The sequence below is a fragment of the Stenella coeruleoalba genome, assembly GCF_951394435.1.
Source record: "Stenella coeruleoalba genome assembly, chromosome: 5".
Classification (NCBI taxonomy): Eukaryota; Metazoa; Chordata; class Mammalia; order Artiodactyla; family Delphinidae; genus Stenella; species Stenella coeruleoalba.
In genome coordinates this window covers 8,300,415-8,327,879 of record NC_137150.1, presented here as the reverse complement: position 1 = coordinate 8,327,879, position 27,465 = coordinate 8,300,415, and positions in this window count along the sequence as shown.

Below are 27,465 nucleotides of genomic sequence, written 5' to 3'. Positions count from 1 at the left end.
ACAAAGACAAATATCACAAGATATTGCTTATCTAAAAACGTGGTACAGGGCTTTCCTGGTGGTGCAGTGGTTGAGAGTCCACCTGCCGACGCAGGGGACACGGGTTAGTGCCCCGGTCCGGGAGGATCCCACATGCCGTGGAGCGGCTGGGCCTGTGTGCCATGGCCTCTGAGCCTGAGCCTCTGGAGTCTGTGCTCCACAACGGGAGAGGCCACAATGGTGAGAGGCCCACGTACTGCAAAAAACCAAAACAAAACAAAACAAAAACATGGTACAAATTAACTTATTTACAAAACAGAAATCAAGTCACATATGTAGAAAACCAACTTGTGGTTACCAGGAGGGAAAGGGGGGAGGGATAAACTGGAAGATTGCGATTGATATATACACACTACTATATATAAAATAAATAACTAATAAGGACCTACTGTATAGCACAGGGAACTCTACTCAATACTCTGTAATGACCTATACGGGAAAAGACTCTATAAAAGAGTGGATATGTATATATGTATAACTGATCCACTTTGCTGTACACCTGAAACTAACACAACATTGTAAATCAGCTATACTTCAATTAAAATTAAAAAGAAAAGATACACGCACCCCAATGTTCACTGAAGCATTATTTACAATAGCCAAGACATGGAAGCAAACTACATGTCCATCGGCAGAGAGGTGGGTAAAGATGTGGTACATATATACAATGGAATATTACTCAGCTATAAAAAGGAATGAAATACTGTAATCTGCAGCAACATGGATGGACCTAAAGATTGTCATACAGAGTGAAGTAAGTCAGAGAAAAATGTCATATGATATCACTTATATGTGGAATCTAAAAAAAATGGTACAAATGAACCTATTTACAAAACAGAAGTAGAGTCACAGATGTAGAAAACAAACTTATGGTTTCCAAGGGGGAAGGTGGGGAGGGATAAATTGGGAGATTGGGATTGACATATACACACTACCATATATACTATGGATAGTTAATAAGACCTACTGTATAACACAAGGAACTCTACTCAATACTCTGTAATGACATATATGGGAAGAGAATCTAAAAAACAGTGGATATATGTATATGTATAAGTGATTCACTTTGCTGTACAGTAGAAACTAACACAACATTGTAAATCAACTATACCCCAATAAAAATTAATTTTAAAAATAAAACAGACTGGAAGAATCAACATTGTGAAAATGACTCTACTACCCAAAGCAATCTACAGATTCAATGCAATCCCTATCGTAAAATAGGTAGCTAGTGGGAAGCATCTGCATAGCACCAAATGTAAAATAGATAGCTAGTGGGAAGCAGCTGCACAGCACAGAGAGATCAGCTCATTGCTTTGCGACCACCTAGAGGGTTGGGATAGGGAGGGTGGGAGGGAGATGAAGAGGGAGGGGATATGGGGATATATGTATATGTATAGCTGATTCAATTTGTTATAAATCAGAAACTAACACACCATTGTAAAGCAATTATACTCCAATAAAGATGTTAAAAATATATATATATTAAAAAAAACCCCAAAACTATAATTTGAAATAGTGTTTTGGTTTTTGGTTATCAGTGATAGATTATAGAGGCTTTAGTTTGTTGGTTTCCTGCTGCTTTAGGTCAGTAAAGCCTGAACTTTCTCTTCTGACACCTGTTCAACTCTGAGGATGCTGATTAATTCATGGTGGAAATGTATCAACTTCACAACTCAGATCTCTACATTCCTGAAATGCTCTCTCATGGGAGACATAAGATGAGCTTTGAATTAATTGAGATAAGTAAATATTCAATCCTTTGGATACCACCATATTTTCTTTCATTCAAAAAACATCTTCTCACTTGAACTTTATCACCAATAAAAATATATTAAAATTTAATTTAACTAATATCACCTCAAGAATTACTATATTATCTCTGAATGATATCTGTGCTTTTCTGGTCACCCATATAATAGTTGTTCTTTTCTTGCCTGATGTACAGCAAACTGATTCATTTATACCCCTCCCCTATATATATATATATATATATATATATATATATATATATACATATTCTTATATATAGGTAAAATAATATATATATTCTTTTACAAATTCTTTTCCATTATACGTTATTACTGGGTATTGAATATAGTTCCCTGTGCTATACAGTAGGACCTTGTTGTTTATCTATTTCTATTGATATATACAGTAGTGTGTATCTGTTCATCCCAAACTCCTAATTTATCCCTCCTCCCGCCCATCTTTCCCCTTGGTAACCATAAGTTTGTTTTCTATGTCTGTGAGCTTGTTTCTGTTTTGTACATAAGTTCATTTGTATCATTTTTTTAGATTCCACATATAACTGGTATCATATGATATTTGCCTTTCTCTGTCTGACTTATTTCACTTAGTATGATAATCTCTAGGTCCATCCATGTTGCTGCAAATAGCATTATTTCATTCTTTTTTATGGCTGAGTATTATTCCATTGTATATATACATATATATATATATATATATATATATATATATATATATATATATATATATATATATATACCATACCACATCTTCTTTATCCACTTAAGTTGCTTCCATGTCTTGGCTATTGTAAACAGTGCTGTTATGAACATTAGGGTGCATGTATCCTTTTAAATTAGAGTTTTCATCTTTTCCAGATATATGTCCAGGAGTGTGATTGCTGGATCATGTGGTAGCTCTATTTTGTTTTTTAAGGAACTTCCATACTGTTCTCCATAGTAGCATAGTTGTTCTTAACTTATACAAGTATACCTTTTATTAAAATCCAACCAATTCAGTTTCAAGTTGATAGATCCTTGTTAAAAAAGAATTTCAAATAGGATTTCAAGTAGATTTAACCTCAGAAAAGTTAAATATAAACACTTACTGTGAATAAGCATGGAATAATTGACTGGCTTATTACATTTTTGGAAATCAATTTTATCTTTTGAGACTTGAAAGCTTCCAGGTCTTAATTCACATTAAGCTCTAATGGCCGATGTCATGTTCCCTCCACTGTGTCTCCTTTGCGGGGGGGGGTGGACATCCTGGATTTTTATGAGAATGGGGTTACCAAAGTTGTAATGGGTTAAATACTGAGCAGTGTTATGAAGTATAATCTCACTGGGGAAGCACGGGAAGCCCATATAAGTTATTCCACTTTAGAGTTATCTCACCTAAGTGGTAAGGGAGCTACAGTTTTTAACCTCCAACATTCCTCTGATATTGCTTGAGCATTACTTCTGGAGGCATGGATTCCAGAAACTTACAGTTTGTTGAACAGGTGGCAAAGTGAGTTCCATCAGTGAGAGGACATCCTAACAAAACCTGCTGGCGCTGGGAGCTAGGAGTCGGAGCAAGTACAAAGAAATGTTAGCAGGGAGGTGATATGGGAGAGGCACTGACACCATCTGCTCTAAAACTGCACCCGAGAGACAAGATGGAACATTCTGGACAAATGAGTGTCTATGAAATAAAAATGCAAAAATAATACTTGATCTCCTGTGTCAGTTGGAATAGTGTTGGTTATGTTGCAGTTAAAAAAGCAACCAATTAGTAGTGGCTCAATGCCACAAAAGTTTATTTTTCACTCATGGTTGCCCAGGGGCCTCTGTGGATTGTATTCATTCAAAGACCCAAGATGGTAGGAGTGCCACCACGTCAAACTCGGCCAATTGCATATCAGAGGGAAAAGTGAGGCTTTGCCTTGGCAATTAAATAGTTTGACCTGCAGTGACTTGTGCCACTTCAACCCACAAATGATCACCTAGGATTATTTTCACAGTCAAATCCACCATGAGCTGTGTACATACCCTCCACCATGTATCTGGAAGAAGAGAGAAACAAGTGGCTAAGGACTACCACACCCCAAGATGAACAATAACTTCAGATGGATCAATGACCTGACCCCAAAAGTGGCATTAAAGGAACAGAATAAACCATGAGTGAGGTTTATACACATTTAAAGTGATTTCTAAGTAATATGCAAAACCCAGAAGCTACAAGGGAAAGAGACTGACAAATTTAAATGCATAAAAAGTTGAAAAAGTTTGATGTGACAAACATACGATAGAAAAGTAGAGAGTCAAAAGACTAAAAAAATGTGTTAACATAGCAGAATAGATGTTAATTTTCTTAATATACTAAGAATAAAATAAGAGAAATTCAGCACCCAGAAGAAACATGAGCATGGAAAAAAGCAATTCACAGATAATGGCATTCATGTGGCCTGTAAACATATGACATACAAAATAAAATAAAAATACTGCTTTTTAGTCATCGCTTGGAGCAAAAGTACAAAGGTACAATGAAACTCAGGCATTCTCATATACTATGGATAGGAATACAAAGAGATTCAACCATTAGTTTTCTTTGTTTTTTTGAATATTTCTATCAACATTTTAAATGCACATCCTCTTTGACCTAGTAACTTTATGTCTAGGATTTTGATCTAGAGATAAACTTGAACAACTGTGCCAGATTTATGTACAAGTATGTTCAATGAAACATTATTTGTTCTGACAACACTACCCCCCAAAAACCGATTGTCCATAAATACAGGGTTAGTTAAGTGAATTACGGTACATACTTATAATGGAGTATTATGTAGTCATTGAAAAGAATAAAGTAGATTTCTGTGGGCTCATATGGAGAATCTAGGATAGATTATTAATGAAATGTAAAATACCAAAAAAAATCTATAGCGTGATCCCATTTGTGTATGTCTTGTATATGCATCAAACATTTGTAAAAGGATACGTGAGTGATTGTTAAGAGTGATAATATGTGAGCAGGGCTAATAGTGGTCCAGAGAGGGAGACAGGGGTTAGATTGGGCATTAATTATTTTTTGGCCAAGAACATTTATTCTTCCTTTTTTGTGTAAAATTATATCCTTCCCTCTCACTCAGGTCACATGCTTTGGGTGGGTGCTTCATCGCTGTGACTCCAGACATGGAGTATAAGATGGAAGCCTGGTCAAACAGCCTATCCAACACCTTGAGCCACAGTGATTGGTCAGGGATGTTATGAGCTGCAAGCTGGTCCTATCAGAGTCAATCTTAGGATGCAGTTGTGAGCTTCCGGGAATATAAACTCTTTTCTTCCGGATGTGAGTCTGGAAAAATGTACACTGAAACTATTGTGGCATCTGCAATTTGTATATACACATATATACACAATGGAATATTACTCAGCTGTGAAAAAGAAGGAAACAACACCATTTGCAGCAGCATGGATGGACCTAGAGATCATCATACTAAGTGAAGTAAGTCAGGCAGAGAAAGACAAATATCTTATGATACCACTTATATGTAGAATCTAAAAAATGATACAAATGAACTTATTTACAAAACAGAATAGAAATAGAAAACAAACTTATGGTTAGCAAAGGGATGGGGGAGATAAATTAGGACTTTGGGATTAACATATACACACTACTTATATAAAATAGGTAAACAACAAGGTCCTACTATACAGCACAGGGAACTATATCCAATGTCTTGTAATAACCTATAGTGGAAAAGAATCTGAAAAGTATATATATATAACTGAATCACCTTGCTATTCACTTGAAACTAATACAACATTGTAAATTAATTATACTTCAATTTTAAAAAAGAATTAACATAAAAAAATAATGAGGTTGGTCTTTGTGTAGTCATATGGAAAGATGCTACGGAAATGTGAATAATTCAGGTTCCAGAAAACCACATAGAACACATGTCCCTTTAGGGAAAAGAAACACTTTTTATGAGCATCAAAATCCTGAAAGCTCTACAGCAAATTAAGTAATTGTTTCCAAAGTATTGATTTATGGGAGGGAAGGTCACTTCCTATTTCATATCCTAATATTTGAAAATCTTTTATCCCCATCCTTAGGTGAGAAAGTCTTCAAATATAAGGTTCATGTCATCTTTGAAGATGATCTTGAAGTGATTTGTTCACATTAGGTAACAATATTTGTTACCTAATTTGTTCAAATTAGGTAACTCCACTTTGTGGAGTGAACGAATATGAACAAAGGAAAAATTAAAGTGAATTAAGAAGTGGATTTCACCTCATAGAATAAGGAATACTCAGCAAGTCTTCTGTGTCTGGAAGGGGTGAATTTCAAATATTACCATTTCTGTAGGCTTTGAAGAATTAATTCAGTCACAAGACCCCAGTATCTACCCCAGTTCTACTTGGTCCTTTGCAAATGAAGTTATTCTGAGAACAAGAAACATTTTGTTTTGTTACTGGAGATTTTCTCCTCAAGGGTGGCTGTCAGAATAAATTGGGGTTATGCTACAGCCACAACTCGAAAATCTCATGGGCTTAGAACAATACAAATATACTTCCTGTGCATGTGACATTTCCAAAGCAAATTAGCAATGGGACTTTGTTCTTTATAGTCAATCAGGAACCCAGGTAGATGGAGGTCGCATCTCAAAATGTGAATCCACCATCACAGTGTAAAGAAGGTAGCATCATGGCAAACCGTGCCCTTGTTCTTCAAGCTGCCGCCTGGAAGCGATGCCCATCCTATGTTTCATTGGCCCATGTAAGTGTCATGACCACGTCTCCCATCAAGGAGGCAGGGATGTGCAATCTCACCCTATGCAAATTCTAAGAAATGATGGATGGGATTTATTTCCATGTGAAATTATCCACATGTACATAATTTTCAGCATCCCAGTTTGGACTCCCTTCTCTTGAGGTCTGTTTCTTATACCTGTATCTTAACCCTTTGCCCATAAATTGTTTCCCAGAGCACATGCTTCCTCTCACTCCGTACCCACAACTGAAAGAGTGAAAGAGAGAGAGAGAGAGAGAGAGAGCAGGAGAGAGGCTACCCACAGCTAAGCTACACTTATCTACTTTCTTATTCCTGTTCTGACCATATAATATAGCAGATAATTATGGTACAAGTGATTTCCACTCTTCATAGGTGATCATACTTCAGATTGTATTGATTTCTTCACCTTGGGAATGTAAAGAGAGCACCTTTTACCTATTAGCAGGGGGTTAACAAGTTTCTTCAGAATAAAAATTCTCTGGACATTTTAATTGCTATTTTCAGCAAATACAAAGCAAATTGGTACATTGCCATGTTCCCTGGGGTGAGTGGGGGACTCAATAAATTTATTAAGTGGTGAGAATAGAATGATTAAAACTATAAAGTAAATGCTTACATCTGTAAAAGGGGATCTTGTTTCAGAAGTTCTGAGTAATAAGAACTCTAATTGCTTTTAGTTATAGTGCATGACATGAAATATATAATTTATTGTGAAATGGACTGCCCCAAATAGGTCATGTTGTTATCTTTACAGCAAAACTTGAACTCTTGCAGATACAAGCTCCATGCTCATTTTTGGCATTATTCTAACATTATTTTTGTTTTTATTTATTTGTTGGTTTATTCACTTATTTACTTTTCTTTTTAAAAATTGTGGTATAATTGACCTATAACATTATATTAGGTTCAGGCATACAAGATAAAGATTGTATGTACTGCAAAATGATTACCACAATAATTCTAGTTGCCATCCTTTACCATATAAAGTTATAACAAACTTTTTTTTCCTTGTGATGAGAACTTTAAAATGTACTCTCTTGGAAACTTTCAAAGTATTATTGACTATAGTCATCATGCTGTACATTATATCCGTATGACTTATTTATTTTAAACCTGTAAGTTCTAACATTTTTTATTTTTAAAAGAATATTTTTGTTTGATTTGTTTATAGCAGAGATGTCATTCTATATATTTTTCTGTTCAAGTGTAACTTATTTATAATAAAGCCACTTAAAGTTCCATTGCTAAATTCACACCTTTAGTAGGAATAAATCTGAAGTGACCTTGGTAAACACAAATGGAAGTCAAAAACCACAGAGTATTATATCCTCCAGGAATAAATTTAACACTGTGTATTCCAATCAGAAATAATGGGTCATATTTAACCATGTCAAAAATGACTAAGAAGACTTCACTTGGATTTGCTATCAAAGCTAATCCTTTGCAATGTTACTCAATTACAAGGAATCTATTTGTCTAACAGCATGGGAATGACTAATTAAATTATGATGTCTTTATACAAAAGAATATTATTATATTTATAAAGAATTTAAACTATGGGATGGTGGAAAAGACAGGAAAATGCATACATTGTCAATTTAAACTATTTAAAACAATATGCAAAGGAGAGAAAGACAACAAATTATAAAGAGCATTATCTTTGGATGCTGAGATTAGATGTTTACTAACTATTTTAAATACTTTGGGACAATAAAGTCCAGTCATTTTATAATTAGAAAAACTTAAACTTTTTCTGCTTCAAATCCCAAGATTCTTTTTGTTGTTGTTGTTCGTTGGTTTTACCTGCACTAATCAGGTAGTTTTGGATTCAGTTCTGGGCTTTTGAACCAAAAGAAGATCTTTAGAACAAGAAAGAAGATAATAGAAGATAAACATGAAGATGACTGAAGGTCTGGGAAATATGAATCAAGATTATGAGGCTCAGCAGAGAGCTGACTGGGTGGTATTGAAGTAGAGGATAGATTCCCACATAGAACATGATGGTGATCTAGGACATGAGTCACTCAATCATCATTTCTTAAATGATTTTTAAAAATAAGTGAATGGATGGCCAATAAGAAAAAGTATTAAAACTATGGAAAGAGCAATCTACATTTGGTATAAGGTGACATAAGTTTCTTTAAAATATGGAAGGTCTTGTATTGGCTCCTTGCAGAAAGAGTTGAGGAGGCATTAGAAAGTAAAAGGGAAAATTAGGGTGCAAATTAAGTGTGAGCTCACAAAGATCTAAATTCTGATGATCCATGAGGAATGGCCACAAAGACCCAACCCCAAGCAATAAGGGCTCTAAACTTGGCAAACTAGATGTACAGCAATAAGGTGGTTGATTTTCAAACTCTGGAATATCAGTATTTTTGGGTAAAAACTGTTTTTTTTTACAAAGTTAAGCATCACCAATGCAAAGCACTTTAGTCTAGAGAATGCTTGAGGTTAAATGATTATAATTTATTAACACCTCTGGAGAGAAATGGAGCTTTGAATACATTCCTTTGATCTACTAATGTTGGATCAAAAATGACTGATTATTCAGTATATGTTGAGGATCCACAGAGAGCGAATTTTCTTTCTAAAGCCATATCAGCAATGTTCATGTCTTCACGGAGTGTACTGTCCACTCTGTGTACACACACACACATACACACACACACACACACACACACAGCCTATCCTCATTATTTGCAGATTCCACTATGCAAATTTGCCTAGTTGCTAAAATTTACTTGTAACCCCCAGATCAGTACTCGTGGCACTTTCATGGTCACTTGTGGACATACAATTTCTTGTCACCAGATGTGCACATTCCTAGCAAAGGATGAACAAAGCAACACTGCTTTCTTGTTTCAGCTCTCTTACTGTAAACATGTACCCTTTTTGTTGTCTATTTAGTGCCACATTTTTTACAAGTTGATCTTTTGGCGATTTTTCTGTTTAAAATGGCCCCCAAACACAGTGCTGAAGTGCTGTCTAGTATCCCCAAGATCAAGAAGGCTGTGATGTGTCTTATGAAGAAAATTATGTGTTTTAGATAAGCTTCATTTGGTATGAGTCATAGTGCTGTTGTCTATGAGTTCATCGTTAATGAATCAACAACATATATTATATTAAATAAGGTGTCTTTAAACGGAAACATACCTAAAACAAAGTTATGTTTTGATTGGTTGATGAAAATGCTGTGCCCAGAGGCTCACAGGAACCTAGCCCTGTATTTCCCCTACTAAAGCTTGTAGCCCAACCATGATTTCCAGTTGCATTCTTATCCTTTTCATCCTTATCTTCTGAACCCTCATGTCTTTTCAGTTTTGTTACCAAAGTTCAGCTCCTAGGGCTTAGAAAACCTTGGCCGCTGTCTTTGTACCAGGCTCCACTATATAGGGTTTCACCAAATTGCCTATAAGAAGATATCTGCAGATTAGTTCTTCTTATTCTACAAGGCTTGAGTATTCCCAAACTCTGCCCTAGTTATCAAGACATTAGTCTGCCCTGAAATATAAGAAATAGGCTGACATAAATAAGAAAGAATGACAATACCAAGTGTTGACAAGCATGCAAAACAACTGGAATTCTAATACTTTGCTGGTGGGAATGTAAAATGGTTCAGTCATATTGGAAAACAGTTTGGCAGTTTCTTATTAAATTAAACATACACTTACCCTACAACCCAACATTTTCACTTCTAAGTATTTCTTCAAGAAAAATGAAAACAGTTTTCTATCAAAGACTTGTATGCAGATGTCCATGGCAGCTTTATTCACAATTACCCCAAATTGGAAATAACCCAAATGTCCATCCAATGATGAATGGGTAAACAAATTATGGTATACCCATAAAATGGAATACTACTCAGCAATAAAAAGGAATGAAATATTGATACAAGCAGCAGTATGGATGAATTCCAAAAACATCAGACTGTGCAAAGGTAATTAGATCTAAGCAATTACACACTGAATAACTCCATTTATACGAAACTGCAAACCTAATTTAAATGGAAAGAAGGCAGATGAATGGTTGCCTGGGGCTAGAGGTGTTGATGGGGGTGACTGGGAAGGCGACAACAGAGCTTTCTGGGCTGATGAAAATGTTCTTATATTGTCATTGTGATAGTGATTGCATGGTTAAATAAATTAGCCCAAACTCATCAAAATGAACACTTAAAACGAGTGCATTTTAGTGTGTGTCTATTGTACGTCAGTAAAACTGATTTAAAAGTAAGCAAATCACAGGCTCAATTTACTTCTTTATTCTCTTTGAATTCTTTAGGTGCTCCCATTCCTGGGAAAAATGCATGAATGCCTTTGACTTTTGGAATGGGAACCAAGTTGCCAACTACAAAGGAAAACCGAAGCTATTATCTTCAAATTTTGTACCCTTTATTCTGATGAAAGAAATAATATGAGGAGAGACCCCTTTTTAAATGTAAGATAAAAGATAATAGGCCCAAATAGAGACACTCATTAATCATCCAAGATGATTAATAGGCCAAGATATGCCAAGCCATGCACCAAAGAGTAAGACATTTGACTGCAAGCATCATGAATATGAGGGCTTTCCTATAAGTTCAATGCTGTATGCCTAGTGCCTGGCACTATGTGCTTCATACGTGCTTACTATGTCGAATGAAGATATATTCCCTCATAATGGATATTGAAGTCTAGTGCAAGAGGAAGGACATAGATTTTTGTCATTATAATGGACAAACGATTGCTAGGTGATGACACATTCAGTGCTATGGGTGTAGTGAGGAGGAACAATTAGCCCAAACTGGGGTTTCTGGAATGGCTTTATGGAGGGCATGATGTCCATGCTGAGAAAAATGAATATAAACAAAACAGAAGGGAAAATGTGGAACATACCCATCAGAAAACATAGCCTAAGCAGATATGGAGATTCACTCATTCATTCAAGGAATCTTCACTGAGCAGCTCTATGGTCTAGGTACTGTTACAGATGCAGAGGGCTGAAGATGAACAAGGCAAAGCGTAATCTGTGTTGTCGTAGAGTTTCTCTTCTAGTGAGGGAGACAGGTGATTAAAGAAACCATCTTCCTTAAATATAGAATGGTGTTGATAAAGGAGAAAAAGAAGTAATAAGGAGAAAATGAAGCAGAGTATGGGCGATGGAGAGTCATGGGGAGGTTAGTGTTCTAGTTTATGTAGGGCTGTCACTTTCATGTCGAAGTCAGAGAGTAGCCACGTGGATACAGAGTGGAAGAAATTTCAAGGTAGGTGGAAGAGTATGCGAAAAAGCCACGAGCAAGGGCAGGCTTGGCATGGCCAAGGAAGAGTAGAGAGGTCAGTGAGCAAAGGGGACAGTGAGAGGAGGTGAGAGCTGAGAAGTGATGAGTTCAGGGTAGCACATCATGTTAAGACACTGTGAACCATTGTAAAGAATCTGGATTATACTTAAGCAAAATGGGGGAAACAATGGATAAAAGATATGATAGGACTGACATTTAAAAAGTATTACTCTGGCTTCTTGGGAAAGAATAGACTACAGAGAACAAGGGTACAAGTGGGGACACAATTAGGAGACTGTCACAATAATCCAGGTGAGAGACAGTGAATTTCTGGAGCAGATTGATTGCAGTGAAGATGGTGCAAAGTCGTGAGATTCTAGCTAAATTCCAAGATAGAGCTGATAGGATTTCCTGATGGATTGGATATAGTGGTATGAAAAGAAGAGAAGTTTCAGGCAAAATTCCAAGGAGAGAGCAAACAGCATGGGGAGTGAGGAAATGCAGGAAATCTGTTGTGGGTAAAACATAAAGGGTAAGGCAGAGTGGTGATGGGATTATGCTGGAAAAATGGGTAGAGACATATCATTGAGAACCTTGTATGCATGGTAGGATGCTTGGATGTTTTGCTGGAAATGGGGACTCACTGAAAGGGTTTCAGCAAGGGAATGGTGTTCTGGGCAGAGTGGTTTTCAGAGAATCTCTCTGATGTTAGTGTGTAGAGGGGATTCAGAGACAATAAAACTGGAAGTAAAGAAGCTACTTAGAAGGCTGTTACAATGGTCTACTGAAAGATGATGGGACCTAACGAACAGAGGTTATGAAAATGTAGAGAAAGGAATGGATTTAGGGAAATATTTGAGAGAAATAAAACTGGGAGTATCTGTTAGTCTATTGGATGTGGGGAAATATAGGAAGAGTATAGGGTTAGGCTTGTGGAGGAAAGTGAAGAGTTCAGTTTAGGATCTGTTGAGTTTACATTTCCCAGCTATATCAAAATGGACACACACTACTATATATAAAATAGATAAACAACAAGGACCCAATGTATAGCACAGGGAACTCTACTCAATACCCTGTAATTGAGTATATGGGAAAAGAATCTAAAAAAGAGTGGTTATATGTATATGTATAACTGATTTGCCTTGTTGTATACCTGAAACTAAGACAACATTGTAAATCAACTATACTCCCATAAAAATGATAAAAAACAAAACAAAACAAAAATCTTGTAATAACCTATAGTGGAAAAGAATCTGAAAAAGAGTACATATGCGTGTATGTATATATATACATAGGGGTGTGTGTGTGTGTAACTGAATCACTTTGCTGTACACCTGAAACACTGTAAATCAACTATGCTTCAATAAAAATAAATACATAACAATGAAAAGAAATGAACAGACCAAGGAGAAGGTGGATAGATGAACCTAAAGCTCAGGAAAGAGTTCAGGGCTGGTGTCAAAGCGCTGGGGGTCTAAGACTTACAGCAAACAGTGCAAGATTTGCTCTGTTGGCTTCCATGTAATAAGTGGGAATGATCAGTAGCAGCCTTTCCAAATGATTTATAATTATTATAGGACTATTCAACATTCCAGAAATATGCCAATATAAAATTATTGCATCTATCTAGACAAACCTAGGGTAGAGCTATAAAGACTTATTACCTTAACCACTGCATGGGTGCCTCCAACAGTCCAGACATCTTGTACGGATAAATGTTGTCTCTGTCCCTGGAAGCTTGACCTTCAAGCCAGTTGGAGAAAAGAGGCAGTGTACACCCTCCCCTGGGAGAAGTGTCGTAGAGATATAACAGCTTCATATTCGGAAATTTCTTTTTTCACGATTGGTTTCCTTGTGGGTGATGTTATTCCTGGCCCTCTTATGAGGGGCTGTATACAACACTTACATGTTGATACTGTTGAACTCAGACAGCTCTCCTATGTTGATACTGCTATGTGTCTGTGGACACCACTAAGAGCCATAATGAACGCATTCTACCACTGGACATAATGATCTTGGAGTTTTCATCAAATGGTAAGTGACAACCTAGGAAAAGCCTGGAAGGGAAAGAATAGAGGCAAGATTGAAATCTGGGGAATACCACTATTTGAGAGGCCAGAAGAACCGGAGGAGCACATGAAGGAGATTAAGATGGAATGATGAGGAAAAGAAGGGGACAATCAGGGAGAGGGGGGACATAGCCCACACGGCACAACAGAGCTAGCCCCTGCCTGCTTCTCCAGGCCCTTTCCTCATGTCCCCTCTAGACTGCTCAGCTTAAGACACACTGGTCTTCTTGCCGTGAGGCTTGGTTCATCCTGTCTCTGAGCCTTTGCACTTGTTATTCGCTTTCCTCCCAGATATATGCAAGTCTGATTCATTCCAATCACTGAAGTTTCAGCTCGTAAGTCCCCTCTTCAGAGATGTCTTTCCTGATAATCCTAAATAAAAGCATACATCACAATCTGAAGTTATGTCATTCATATATTTCTTTTTTTAATTCTTGTTTTTTTTCCCTGCACTGGAATGTTGACTCAATCAGAGCCAGAACCTTGTCCTTGTTTACAGAACTATTCCCAGGACTTAGGATGGTACCTGCCACATAGTGGTCCATAACTATTTATTGAGTGATCAATGCTCCAAGTCAAGGAGCAAAGTGCAAAGAGAGAGTTAAGAGTCAATGGGGGGCTTCGCTGGTGGCGCAGTTGTTGGGAGTCCGCCTGCCGATGCAGGGGACACGGGTTCATGCCCCGGTCCGGGAGAATCCCACAGGCCGCGGAGCGGCTGGGCCTGTGAGCCATGGCCGCTGAGCCTGCGCATCCGGAGCCTGTGCTCCGCAAGGGGAGAGACCACAACAGTGAGAGGCCGGCGTACCGCAAAAAAAAAAAAAAAAAAAAAAAAAGTCAATGTGCAATAATGTCAAAAACAGGAGAAAGACCTAAAATAAAGAGGCATCCACTGGGTCTGACTCAATCCCTCTCCTCAACAGCTTTACTTGATGGCACAAAGCATAGACCCTGGAAATGTACAAGGCATTTAAAAGCAGCATACCATAATATGATGGAAATGGTACATGAGTGTGGAGGCATCAAATGAGTGACATAAATACTTTTTCATTTACTCCCAGCATAGAAGCTCAGAGGTTTACTCTGCTCTGGCCCTAAGCCACCCACTCATGGCTCTGGGAACAGGGAAAATGGAGCTATTATTGAGCCTTGGTTGAAGCAATGCCTTTGGTGCCTGTTGGCTTGCAGATATTTCAGTCATGTCTGTTTTCGAGGGGGTGAGGTGTGACTGTTTCAGCTTTCATCACTCTAAGGTGATGTGGTGACTGTTGATCATATTGGTCAGTTGTAAAATTTTGATCAGCTTCATTTTAGAAGGAGATCACTCACAGAATTTTGTGATCATCCATATGAAAGAGAAGTTTTTGCATTAGAAACAATTACTTGAACATCATTATTCAGCTGGATAATAGGTTTTGACTACTTAAATATGTCCATTTTTTTAAGAGCTTAACAGATATTACGTCTGCCTTTATAAATTATTTAGTGCTAAAGATCTTGCATTATGGAAGACTATGCATGGGCAGGGGGCAGGCCAAATCTGGTCTTGCATGTCATTTGCTCATTCATTGCCTTATCCGATCGCTCCTCAGTGATCTCTGTCCACAATGGCTACGACATTCCTTGTTTCATCTGGATCTCAGCTGTCAGTCTACTTGCGTCACCACAGAGACATGCCTTCTTCTGGTGTGCACAATCACAGGTCGGGTGGTTCTCCTGCTACCTCTGAGCCACACTTGACCAAAGTCAGTCATCTTCCTTCTCCTCCGCTGCACTGCAGAGTGGGAAATGCTGCTATTGTCTAAAGTTCTACCTGCCTCAATGTACTCCGAGGTCACTCTTTCTCTCAGTTTTTCCCTCCTTTGGTTCACCTAGATTTCACCAGCTTCTCAGGGATTTTTGTCCTCTGCCTTGGGCTTAGCTTAGGAGCGTGGACAGTGACCCTCCCTTGGGAGGGCACTGAAGTCCGTTGTCCCCATTGCATTTCCTTTGCTCCTAATTCTGTGACATTTAGGGAACTTTGTTTTCTAAATTGGCCGTGAGGACTTAGGGAAAGCTGTGTGCATTGTCATGATATTTTATCCTCAATATTTTGCTAGATTGTGACTCATTTCTATTCTTCTACTTCATTATTTAGGCTTTTGAATCCACAAGCCAAGAAGCCACTCCTTTTTTTTGTTTGTTCTCTCCTGTCACATCCTCTCTCTGAAAGAATTAGATGAGAACAGCCTAGCTGACTGAACAGTGGGTAAGCCAAAGACGTGTTGAGAGACCACTTGGGGTGTGTGGGTGGGATCAGGCTGGCTAATATTTTAACATTATTATTCCATCATTCATTTAAATGTCAACTTTTTATTTAAAAACAAGAGTTCTGTGTAGTCAGTTCGTGTAATTTCCCCTTTCAATGCTTCATGCTCTCCATGACTTAACAGAAAAGTTAGTGAGAATTCAAAGGGAAAATTAAGGTAGTAAGGTAGCAGAATCAATACTAGAGAACCTTTAATTCTTGAATTTTTCTCTGATTCTGTTACTGAGGCATTCTTTGTGTTCTTGGTATGTGAATATTTGCAGTACTAATCTAATTGATCACCCACGCCCTGTGAGGAAGTGATCCAGGAGTATATAAAGTAAATAAGAATCCTTATTTGGTGATTTTTTTCTCAACCTCTCCTGGCCTCCTCCCTTTTCCAAAGCTTTGAAATATCAACCCTCAACATACACACACACACACACATACATGTAAACACATACACACAGAGACACACATACTCTGGAGAGTCATTTGCATTAACAAACTCTTTTAAATTACAAAAGCAATTCTTTACACAAAAGTAGTTTGTTTCCAAAGGAGTCTGGATTTAGATGTTGAAGGGAAGAAGAGAACCAGAGGAAAAAGAAACAAAATAGAGATTTGTTTCACCGTGGATGCAACTTCTGCTCCCTTGAGTGCACCCTTCCATCGCCTCCTTCTCCGTCTTTAGTATGAGAACTCCGTTTCAGTGCACTTGGATAGCTCTGGACACTGAGCTGGAAACAGCTTGGAGAGTTGGAGAGGTGGAAGAGAGCTAGAGAAAGAGGGGAAGTTGAAGGATGATGAGTCATTGGAGGATAATGAGAAGTTGGAGAATTGGGGAACAGTGGAGGTGGTCTTATTTTTTAGAGGATGACCTGTTCCAACAGAGAACATGGGAGCTGTGGTGGATTTGGGAGAAGACCTCAGACCCTAGAGATTCAACGTTTAGGTGAGATTAGTGTTGGTGGCACTTGGGAGTCACAGTAGAAGCCTCTGAAGTAAATTTGTCCAGTAATTCCCATGCTGTTCATGACCTTTGTTCTGAAGTACCATTTTTGTTGTTGAATTATGCCATGTTGCTTTGTAATGCACTAAGATCATCTCTGGAATCTGTGTTTTATGTTCTCGATAATATGCTCCTTGAAGGCAGTGGTAGTACCATTTACAATACCTCATATGACATTTGGCTCATGGAAAACACTTAGGGCATGCTAATTAATACTTCTTTCTACTGAAGTTTACGTGATTTTCTTCCCCGAGTTATTTCTAATGCATTTGCTTTATCTCTCTGAGTAGATTGTAAGCTTCCTGAATGCAGGGACCAGGCCTTCTACTTACGTCCACTTTCCTGTCATGCCTAGTAGAGTGACAGGCCCAGGTAGGGGGCTCATTGGATACTTGTTAATGGATTGAGTGATTGACTAGAAATGTCCTTGAGGTTCTGATTCTAGGAAATTAAAGCTTTAGTTTGCCTAGTAAAACAAACAAACCAACAAAAACTGCCTGTGAGATGGGAAAGCATCTCCAGATTTCTTAATGGTTCTGACAATTTCACTGACAAGGATCTTGCATTCATCACACTTGCTTGGCTGCTGGTAACAGAAACTTTATTTATATTGACTTTTACAAAATGAATGAATGAATGAATTTAATAAAATAAAATTTATTTACTCACATAACTGACCAGCACAAGATCTTTCTGCTTCGATCATTGTATCGCAGGGACCCAATTATGTCAACTGGAGCAGTTCTGTCTTCCTTGCTATTCTCTGCTTTCCTCTGCAATGCCCTCATGTTAACACAGACTTTTCTCTCACAGTGGTTCTGGAGGCTTCTTCTTATCCCTCTAGAAAAGACTCAGGGCTGACACCTGATTATTCTAATAGCCTGACTAGGGTCATTGTCAAGGACCTGAGCCAATCATTCTGGCTGAGGGGATGTGATATTGGAATTATCCAGGTCAGGGTCACATGCTTATCCTAGGACCAAGTGGTGGGCTCAACTAGTCTCAGACTGACTCTAGGGGAGAAATCTTTTCCCCTGACTCCAAAATTAGAGCACTGTTTTTTCCAAAGGAAAATGGATGCTGTACAGGCAAAAGCCACAGCTATCTACAAGAGATCCTCTTTTTAGTTTTTCCCAAATGGATCCCATGGTTGAAGATATTTGTCTACTGAAAATATGCTTTCTTATGTAATAGTTCATTTCTTCATTTTCTATTCCTCAAATAAATTAATTTTTCTTTCATGACACAGTATTGAGCTAATATAATTATAGACAAAACACAAATAAACAAACAGAAAACAAACAACCCCTCCCCACCCCACATGTTGTAGGTTGCATGTGTGTTTTCTCTTGGACTTTTTGAGAAATTGGAAATAGCTCCATGACCTTCAATCCTTTCCCAACCACCTCTATCATCTCAGAAGACTGAGTTGGACACAGCTGCTAAAGTTTGTTTCAATATAGAATTTTTCAGACCTAACTGTACATCACCAGAGATTATTAGGGAATACTGATTGATATCTAGGTCCCATGCCCAGAGATTCTTATTTAGTGAGCCTGGAGAAGGAGTCAGGCATTGGAGTGTTGTTTGTCTGTTTGTTTGTTTTTTCAAACACTCTAGTGAGTCTATGTGCAGCCAGAATTGGGGACCTCTGCAAATCTTACTCATTTTGCAGTGACTTTAAGAGGCTCTGTAAATCTGGAATCAGGAGCAATGAACACAGTTGTACCTGACATAGTTGCAACCTGCAACCACAAACAGCTGCACCATTCACTCCAGGTGTACATTTTCTTTTGCCCATCATACCTCTGTAAAACCCAGCAAATGCAACTGTAATCACTATAAAGAAGTTCACAGAAATGTTGACACCAAAGATGTGCTTTTCCTTTTGCTCATGTGCTAATTTTATTTCACGTTGATAAACAGTGACTGGTTTACATTTTTGGCAGAGTTCTGCTTCTGAGTTAATATGCATTGTGAGTGCCAGGGAAACAAAGTTTTCCCAAGAACTTTAGCATTGTTTGTGGTTTAGAGGTCACTCATAATGGCTTAAAGAGTTTAGCTGGAGTTTTGATCTTGCATTTTTTGCTTTTCCTGCAGAATGCTATTATTTTTTCTTAATTCATTAAATATGTGTCTCCAAAAAGGTACAGGCTGTACCATGAACAATCCTGCCATCTGATTTAATCTGTATGTGTCAACATTTTAAAGAAACTTAGGAAGAAATGAATAATGAAGCCAAACCCATCAATATTGGTACTGAAAAGGGGCCAGTAAGTTGTGGAGGGCATAATCCACAGATAATTTATAAAACCATCAGATATATGTGATGTCTAAACTTGGAGGTCTCAGTAGTATATCATCAAAACATATTTCTGCTCTGGTGTGATGAGAACATTTGGTATGGCTATAGCTCCAGTAAATATATGATCTGGGATCTTGGAAAAATTGGATTTAAAATATCTGTTCCATTATTTCCATAGATCATCAAAATATAGTGGAAATTTCATTATTCTGGCAGAGAAACAACATATCTCAGATTGTTTGCCTCCCAGCTGCCTCTGAAATGTCTGATTCGGGGTTTGGAAAGTCAGAATAACACACAAAAAAGTACAAATAAGACTTGCAGAGAGGGCAATTAGTAAAATTCAAGAGTGATCCTGTGTTCACTTTGGAAAGACCACGGAGCTGTTTTATTATAGATTGTGAGAAGATGATAGGAAATTAAAAGTCTAGAGTAAATGAAACTATTTTTGAATTTTCCCAATCTCACAGTTCAAACTCCACAACCTAGCACACTTAACGTTCTAATTGACTCCATAAAGCTTGACTTGAGTCAAAGGGGAATTTGGCTTTCGATGTAGAAACTGAAAGATAACTCGAGAATTTGCTAATTTTTTCTGGCCTGAATTTTTATTCCTTTTGGACAAAGACATTATAAGATTTACAGGGTAAGAATGAGATGCAGTATGATCTCTAAAATCATTTATAAAAATTTAAATAGAACAAAGTTTGAACGAGATGTTAAATGTAAGAGGTGGCGTTTTAGAGGTGATATCCTAAAATAAGTTATCAGGCCAATATTAATTGTTTCTTTTCTGATGTAGAGAGTATTCGATATTTAGTGATGCTACGTACAGTAATCCCGTCATGGAAATTAGCAAAGTCTGAGGGCATAACGAGATAAAGAACAAATATGAACATTCATTAAATCTCAGGCCTGACTCAAGGAAATGATCTGTTACTTGTTTAAGATGTCAGTATAAGATGAATCATACCAGCAAAAAAACACACTGAGAGTTCCAGTTGCTCCACATCCTCACCAACATTTGGTATTGTCAATCTTTGTAATTTTAGACATTCTGGTAGAAGTGTAATGGCATCTTATCATAGCTTTAATTTGCATTTCCCTGATGACTAATGATATTGAACATTTATTCATGTGCTTTTTTTTTTTTTTTGCCATCTGTTTATCTTCTTTGTAGAAATGTCTGTTCAAATCTTTTGCCCATGTTTTCGTTGGCTGTTCGAGTTCTTATCATTGAGTTGTAAAAGTTATTTATACATTCTGATGCAAGTCCTTTTTCACATATATGTATTGTAAATATTTTCTCCCAGTCTGTTGCTTGCCTTTTTATTTCCTTAGTGCTGCCTTTAAAAGAACAGAAAATTTTAATTTTGATGAAGTCTTACATATAAGAAATTTTATTTTATGGTTTGTGCTTTTTGTGTCCTATCTCAGAATTTTTTTGCATATTCTAAGGTTGAAAAGATTTTCTCCTAGACGTTTTATGCTTAAAACCACTTTGGGAAAGCACATGGAAAGTTGGTTTAACTTTTATGAAGTTAAACATACACTTACCGTACAACCCAGGAATTCCACTTGTAGGTATTTACCCAAGAAAAATGAAAACATGTTCATAGAAAGATTTGAACACAAATGTTTATAGTATCCCTAAATTGAAACAACTCAAATGACCACCGATGGGTGGATGGATAAAAAAGGTGGTATATACATACATGTGATATATATATATACATAACAATGAAAAATAAACAGTTGATACAGTTGCAACAACATGGATTAACCTTGAAACATTATGCAGAGTCAAAAGAGACAGACACAAAAGAATACACTCATGTGAAATTCTGGAACAGGAAAAATTAATCTGTAGTGATAGAAAACAGATCAGTGGTTGTCTCTAAGAGTAAAGGAGGATTTGCCTGGGAATGCACATAAGGAAACTTTTTGGAGGGAGGGACATGTTTTATGTCTTGACTGTGGTGTGGTTATATGGGCGTGCTTGTCAAAATGCATCAACTGTCCACACTTTAGTGTACTTCGAGGTATGTAAAATCAAGAACATTTGATTAAAGATGATTAAAAAATACCATAGGGTTAGCCAATAATAATACACTTAGTGGAAACACACACTGGCTAATTTTGAAGGTGTAATAATCATTGGTAGAATTTCCAGCTATTAAACCTTCAGAATATAAATGAATTATCATTTATATTTCAAAATATGACACTTTATTTAATAGAAATTTGAAAAAGACAGAAAAGTTAAAAGAAAAAAAGAAATGACTTCTTGTCTCAATCCCTAAACCCAACCTTTTTTCTATGCTTTGTGTTTTCTATGCTTCTTGTCTCAATACCTAAACCCAATCACAGTTGTAATCCTATTCTTTATTTAACATTTGACATACTACATTGAACGGATTACTACTTTTGTCATATAAGAACTTTCCCAAATAATTTTACAGTTTTTATAAATATGATTTTAACAGTTACATAATATTCAGAGAAATAGATGCTATGAATTACTTGAAAATATCTCCTACTTTTAAACACTTTTCTTTCTTGTTTACTTTTGAATTTTTTAATCTAAGGCTATGATGATTAGCATACAACATTTTCTCCACTTAGGATTATTTCTTAGGATAGATTCCCAAACACCTTGATCAAAGGGTAATACAGTCAACATTATTACTTGTAACCAAAAGATTGAAACTTGCCCCTTCTCTGCAGCTTTTCTCTTAGGTTTCCATTCCAGAAAATCTTTTCTTCTTCTCACTTTCTGATGAATTATTGTTTTTTGAGGCAGGGAGCTAAGGAGAGAGGATTTTCACCTACTCTTCTGAATGTACTGTGTTGCCTGAATTAGCCTCATCTATCTGTCAAAGTGCCCAGAAACCATGATGATAGGAGCTGTAGAAATAGATATCTAGCATATGGGAACCTGCTTATAATTTCTTGCTCACAGCATTTATCCCACATACAGCATTTATCTTTAAAAGAGCAAGACTAATGAACCCGTATGTATTGTTTTCTACTTATAGCATATCCTCATTTGAAATACATCCCATGGAAAATAAAGCTCTGCTAATGAGTAAGGAATTGCAGTGTTTTATAGTGAGTAGAGTCATAATGCCTTGGTGTAATTCTTGCTTTTGCCACTGACCTTATTGGGTCATTTTATTTTTTTTTAAATCAGAGAGACCATTTATTGTCTGTAAAATTCTTTGATCATTTCTGATCTAGAATACTATGTAACTACACCATTTAATAAAAAATATCTTGCTTCAAGAAAATTGGGATTGTCCAAACAGATTACAGAGGAGGCATCAATTTGGGGAAGTTATTTTTGCATTGACAAAGGATTCATAAGTGCATTCCCAGAAATCTGAACTCCGTTAGTGCATTACAACTGTGGCTTGATTAACAAAATTTCAAATGATGATCGACTTCTTCAGTAATGCATCTGTTACTAAATGTTAAACAACGTCTAACATTGCCTTTTAAAAGCTGTGTGTTTTGGGGCAAGTTACATGGCCCACCCAAGCCCTACTTTCATCCTTTGTAAAATGGGCAATGAGGCAACTTGCTCATAGATTGTTATGAAGTTTAAATGAGACAATGCATACCTCATACACTGCAGATACTCAGTAATGCTCAAAATAGTGGCTATGTTCATAGAAAAAGCAGAAACTCGGAACATTCCATCACGCCTCACAATTCTGCTTGTTCTCTTCTCCTTCCCTATTCATTGAACTGGCATCACTGGACAACTGGCTCCACCCTCTAGTCTCCCCTCACTATCAAATCCTGACACTCTCCCTGTGGGAGGTAAACCACCCTAGAGACCCAAACTCTCTGATAAATGTCCACTTTGCCACCTGGACTGACATCTGACAGTCCTCTGAAGACCTCACTCCTCAGCAGCCCTCTCTCGGAGAGGTTTCTTCCCCCTTACCAGGACCGGAAAGAGACATAATTGTCCTCCACTGCACCAGGCTGTTTTTAGACCAGAGGTCCCCTCCGTCCTCTGCAACTCCTGTAGCTTTGAGGCTCAGTTCTTTAAATAGACCATCATCTTCTTTTCATGACCATTGTTTACAGCCTTCCTCCTAGCCATTTCTCTTCTTTCATTAAATTAAATTTTAGCCTCAGGATCTGAATTTCCTTCTACACCTATTTCATCATTCTTGGGAACTTGGCTTTTCAGTTCCTTTCCTTCTCTTTGAAGTGAACTTGTCCTTTCCATTTACTCCAGAATCTCAGTTACATATATCTCTTTCTTGGACCACAATGTCTCATTATTCTGGTATTTTCTACTCCATGACATTCAATCTGTTGATCTCATTGCTTACTTAAAATCCTTGAGCTCATGTCTGCTATCACTTCCCTTCATTTCCAGGTTAGATTTGTGATAAAAAGTTCTCCCTTACAAATATCCCAATGCTCTTGTCCTCTTTCCCTTTGTTGTATGAATTTTGTAAACTTCCAGTCTTGGTTCAACTTTTCTTGCCCTTTCCATATCTGCACATGAAGGAGTACAACATAGCTGAGGGAAAAAACAAAAAGTCAAGATATCAGACCTCAAATGGCTTCTTAATACTCACTATTCAACAATTCTACATAAAAAAAATAATCAGCATCATTTAAAAACTCTATCCTACTCTCACTTCTTTCCCTCTCATTTCAGCTAATAACCTAGTGTCAGTATGAAAGTAAAAACCATAGGATAGAGAACGCTGTCATTTTTTTCCATCATCAAAATGGGTGGTCCAAATCCATTTGCAGTACTGCCTGTCCTCTTCTTTCTTAATATTAAAATGAAGTGCATATCCCTTCTTTCAAATGTTGGTACCTCCATACATACTCCTGAGATCATCCTCTCTCCCTTTGTTAAGATCTTTGCTCATTAGGCCATTCTCTCTCTCTTACGTTATCAATCTTTCTCTTCCTGAATGACTTTTCCCATAATACAAATATGCCGTCTTATCTCCCATCTCTACATTTCCTCTTCCCCGTCACACCTCACGCTACTGCCCCATTTCCCTACACACTTTCACAGCTTATCTTCCCAAGATTGGTCTGCAAAGGCTACTCCACATTTTCATTGAATTCACTCTTTAACAAACTCCAGAATGGCTCCCACCCCTGCCGCTCCACTACAATTGCTTTGGCTAAGACCACTAAGAATCTTCGTGGATGAATTTCAAAGGCTGATTTTCTGTCCTTATCTTTATTTTCTTATTTATCTTTATTTATATATATATATATATATTTATAAATATAAGTATTATATTTATTTATTTATCTAAATGCTTTACCTAACAGTATTTAGTGGTATATTTAGTAAAATAGGACTGCAGTTCTCTAAAACTGACCAGGAGGAAGAACCTTCCAGTGGGGGGTCCTTCATCTTTTCTCTCTGTTCTCAAGATGGCTATTTCCTTGGGAAACCATATCCTGGCATAGCCGCTGCTCCATCTCCTTCCTAACTGCAAATCCAGATGTGGACTTGAGGTGTCTCCTATGATACCTCTCAGTAGTCCTAACTCAGGTGTAGACTGAAGACTCTTTTTTTTTTTGACGGTACGCGGGCCTCTCACTGTTGTGGCCTCTCCCGTTGCGGAGAACAGGCTCCGGACGCGCAGGCTCAGCGGCCATGGCTCACGCGCCCAGCCGCTCCGCGGCATGTGCGATCCTTCCGGACCGGGGCACGAACCCGTGTCCCCTGCATCGGCAGGCGGACTCTCAACCACTGCGCCACCAGGGAAGCCCTGAAGACTCTTCTTTAAGATCTCCCAGCACAGCAGGAACATGTAAAAAAAATAACTAGACTAAAAACTCAGCACAGGGAGATCAGCTCGGTGCTTTGTGACCGCCTGGAGGGGTGGGATAGGGAGGGTGGGAGGGAGGGAGACGCAAGCGGGAAGAGATATGGGAATATATGTATATATATAACTGATTCATTTTGTTGTGAAGCTGAAACTAACATACCATTGTAAAGCAATTATACTCCAATAAAGATGTTAAAAAAATAAATAAATAAAAAACAAAAAAAACTCAGGAATCACAAAGACCAAAAAATAAACCCAGTAATAATTTATCAAGCCAACATTCTGGTCCATAGGCATGGCTTGTTCATTTGTAGTTTAGCGTTCCCAAAGTGCTGATTCTTATAGGATGGTTTGTGGTCCCCTGGTTGCCCATCGAGTGTCTCCTTTTGACACAAGTCATTTCTTTAATACTTAGAAATTAGGGGTGAAAAACATACCTTTTCATAGTCTTTATTTTGCATGTCACCAAGAGCTATTTAAGCATAACTTACTCTGTTAAGTATTAGTTAATCCAACTTGGTTGGGTTATTCAGTTGGTTTTGAGTAATACATATTAGAATTTGGAATTCATGAACTAAAATGACTAAATAACTAGATTCCATCAACGAATTTATTTGACAAATAAGTCTGGTGGTCACACATCTGGCAACATGACAAAGCTCTGTCTGATAATACGCATGACCAAATACACACAATGCCACTGTTAAGTGTATGTGGAAGGGAAAGTGCGTCTTCGGCTTGGCTCAAGGTTGGGGCAGTGCAAACACGAGAGAGTCGCTGGTCTCATTTTTGTCTACATGTGGTAGATGTTACCTTAGCAACACCCTTCGGGAACCAATTTTGTCTTCAAGCTAGATGTAAAGAGGAAGGGTCTCAGAATAAAAATTGGAAATTGGTACTTTCAGGTTGGAGTGAAAGGCAACTCCTACATTTTGGGGGAGAATTTATTGCCTTGGGCTTATACTTTAAGAACTCTGGTTATGTTTGGGGTGACTAGTTCTGTAGTGATGGCAGAAAGGTAGGTTAAGTTGTTGGTCAGGGCCTCTATCTTGGTTTGTTCCTCATACTTCCTCTGTCCGTCAGATGGCATTGGATTGAGGTTGCCCATAAAATTAATTTCCACTGGGTTCTTTCCAGACAAGTTCAGAGTGGATCTATTAAGGAAACCCTACCACAGGTCTGTATCCAGAGGCAGCATTTAAGAGTCCATTGAGATGAATGAGGTGGAATTAGGCAAACAGACAAGTAAAAAAGTGAGAAAAAGAAAAGGAGAAGAGGCGAGTCAGGCTCTGGGAATTAGAACTAATTTGTGGACCAGGCATCCTGTTTCTGCTGTGTGGTGCAGCGTGATCTGACAAGGCTGAGTAAATGTGGTTTTGGCTTTGCACTGCAGAGGCGTTTAACTGCGCCATATGAGGTGGACTGGAACTTCAAGGGCATCCAGTGACATATTTTCTTCGTCACCAGTCTGCCCACTCCTGCATTTATCAGCAAGCCAATGCAATGTATATATGTATATTTTTAACTTCACACTATTGTGTCTGATTTATAATTTCCTGAGGGCAATATTTTTTTACAGTGACTGGCAGGATTTTTTGTTCTTCATTAGGCCTTTTATTAACCCACTGCCAGAGCTCGGTATCTAACCACTCCCAGTGTTTCAGTGATCATATTATCAGTAACAGCATATTTCCTCTGGGAGATATGAATACAGTCTATTGCAGGTGGGAGGCTGGGAGGAGGCGGGGACAGAGTGAGGGAGTGTTCACATTTCTGTTCATGCTCTGCCTTCAGACTCTCCCACTAAACTTGCAGATGCTGCTGACCAGGGACTTTGATGGTGCCGTAACTTCATTTTTACGCAGAAGAGCAGCAACTTGGTTTGTTCAGAAAGTTTTCTATAACGATGACATCCAGCTCTATAAAAAGCAGCCCTGACCACACGTTTTGGGGGTGCAAATTCCTGGGGTTTCCTTAAGACGTTTGTCTTTCACCCCAAATCAAAGTCTAGAGAGTTAATGGACATGGACCTGCTTGAAAAGAGAACCATACCGTGTAGAGGGGGTGGTTCCTTCCTGTCTGGCTGAAATGCTCAGATGAAAGGAAGTACAGAAGACTAAAGCTTAATTATTATCATCTCTGCCCT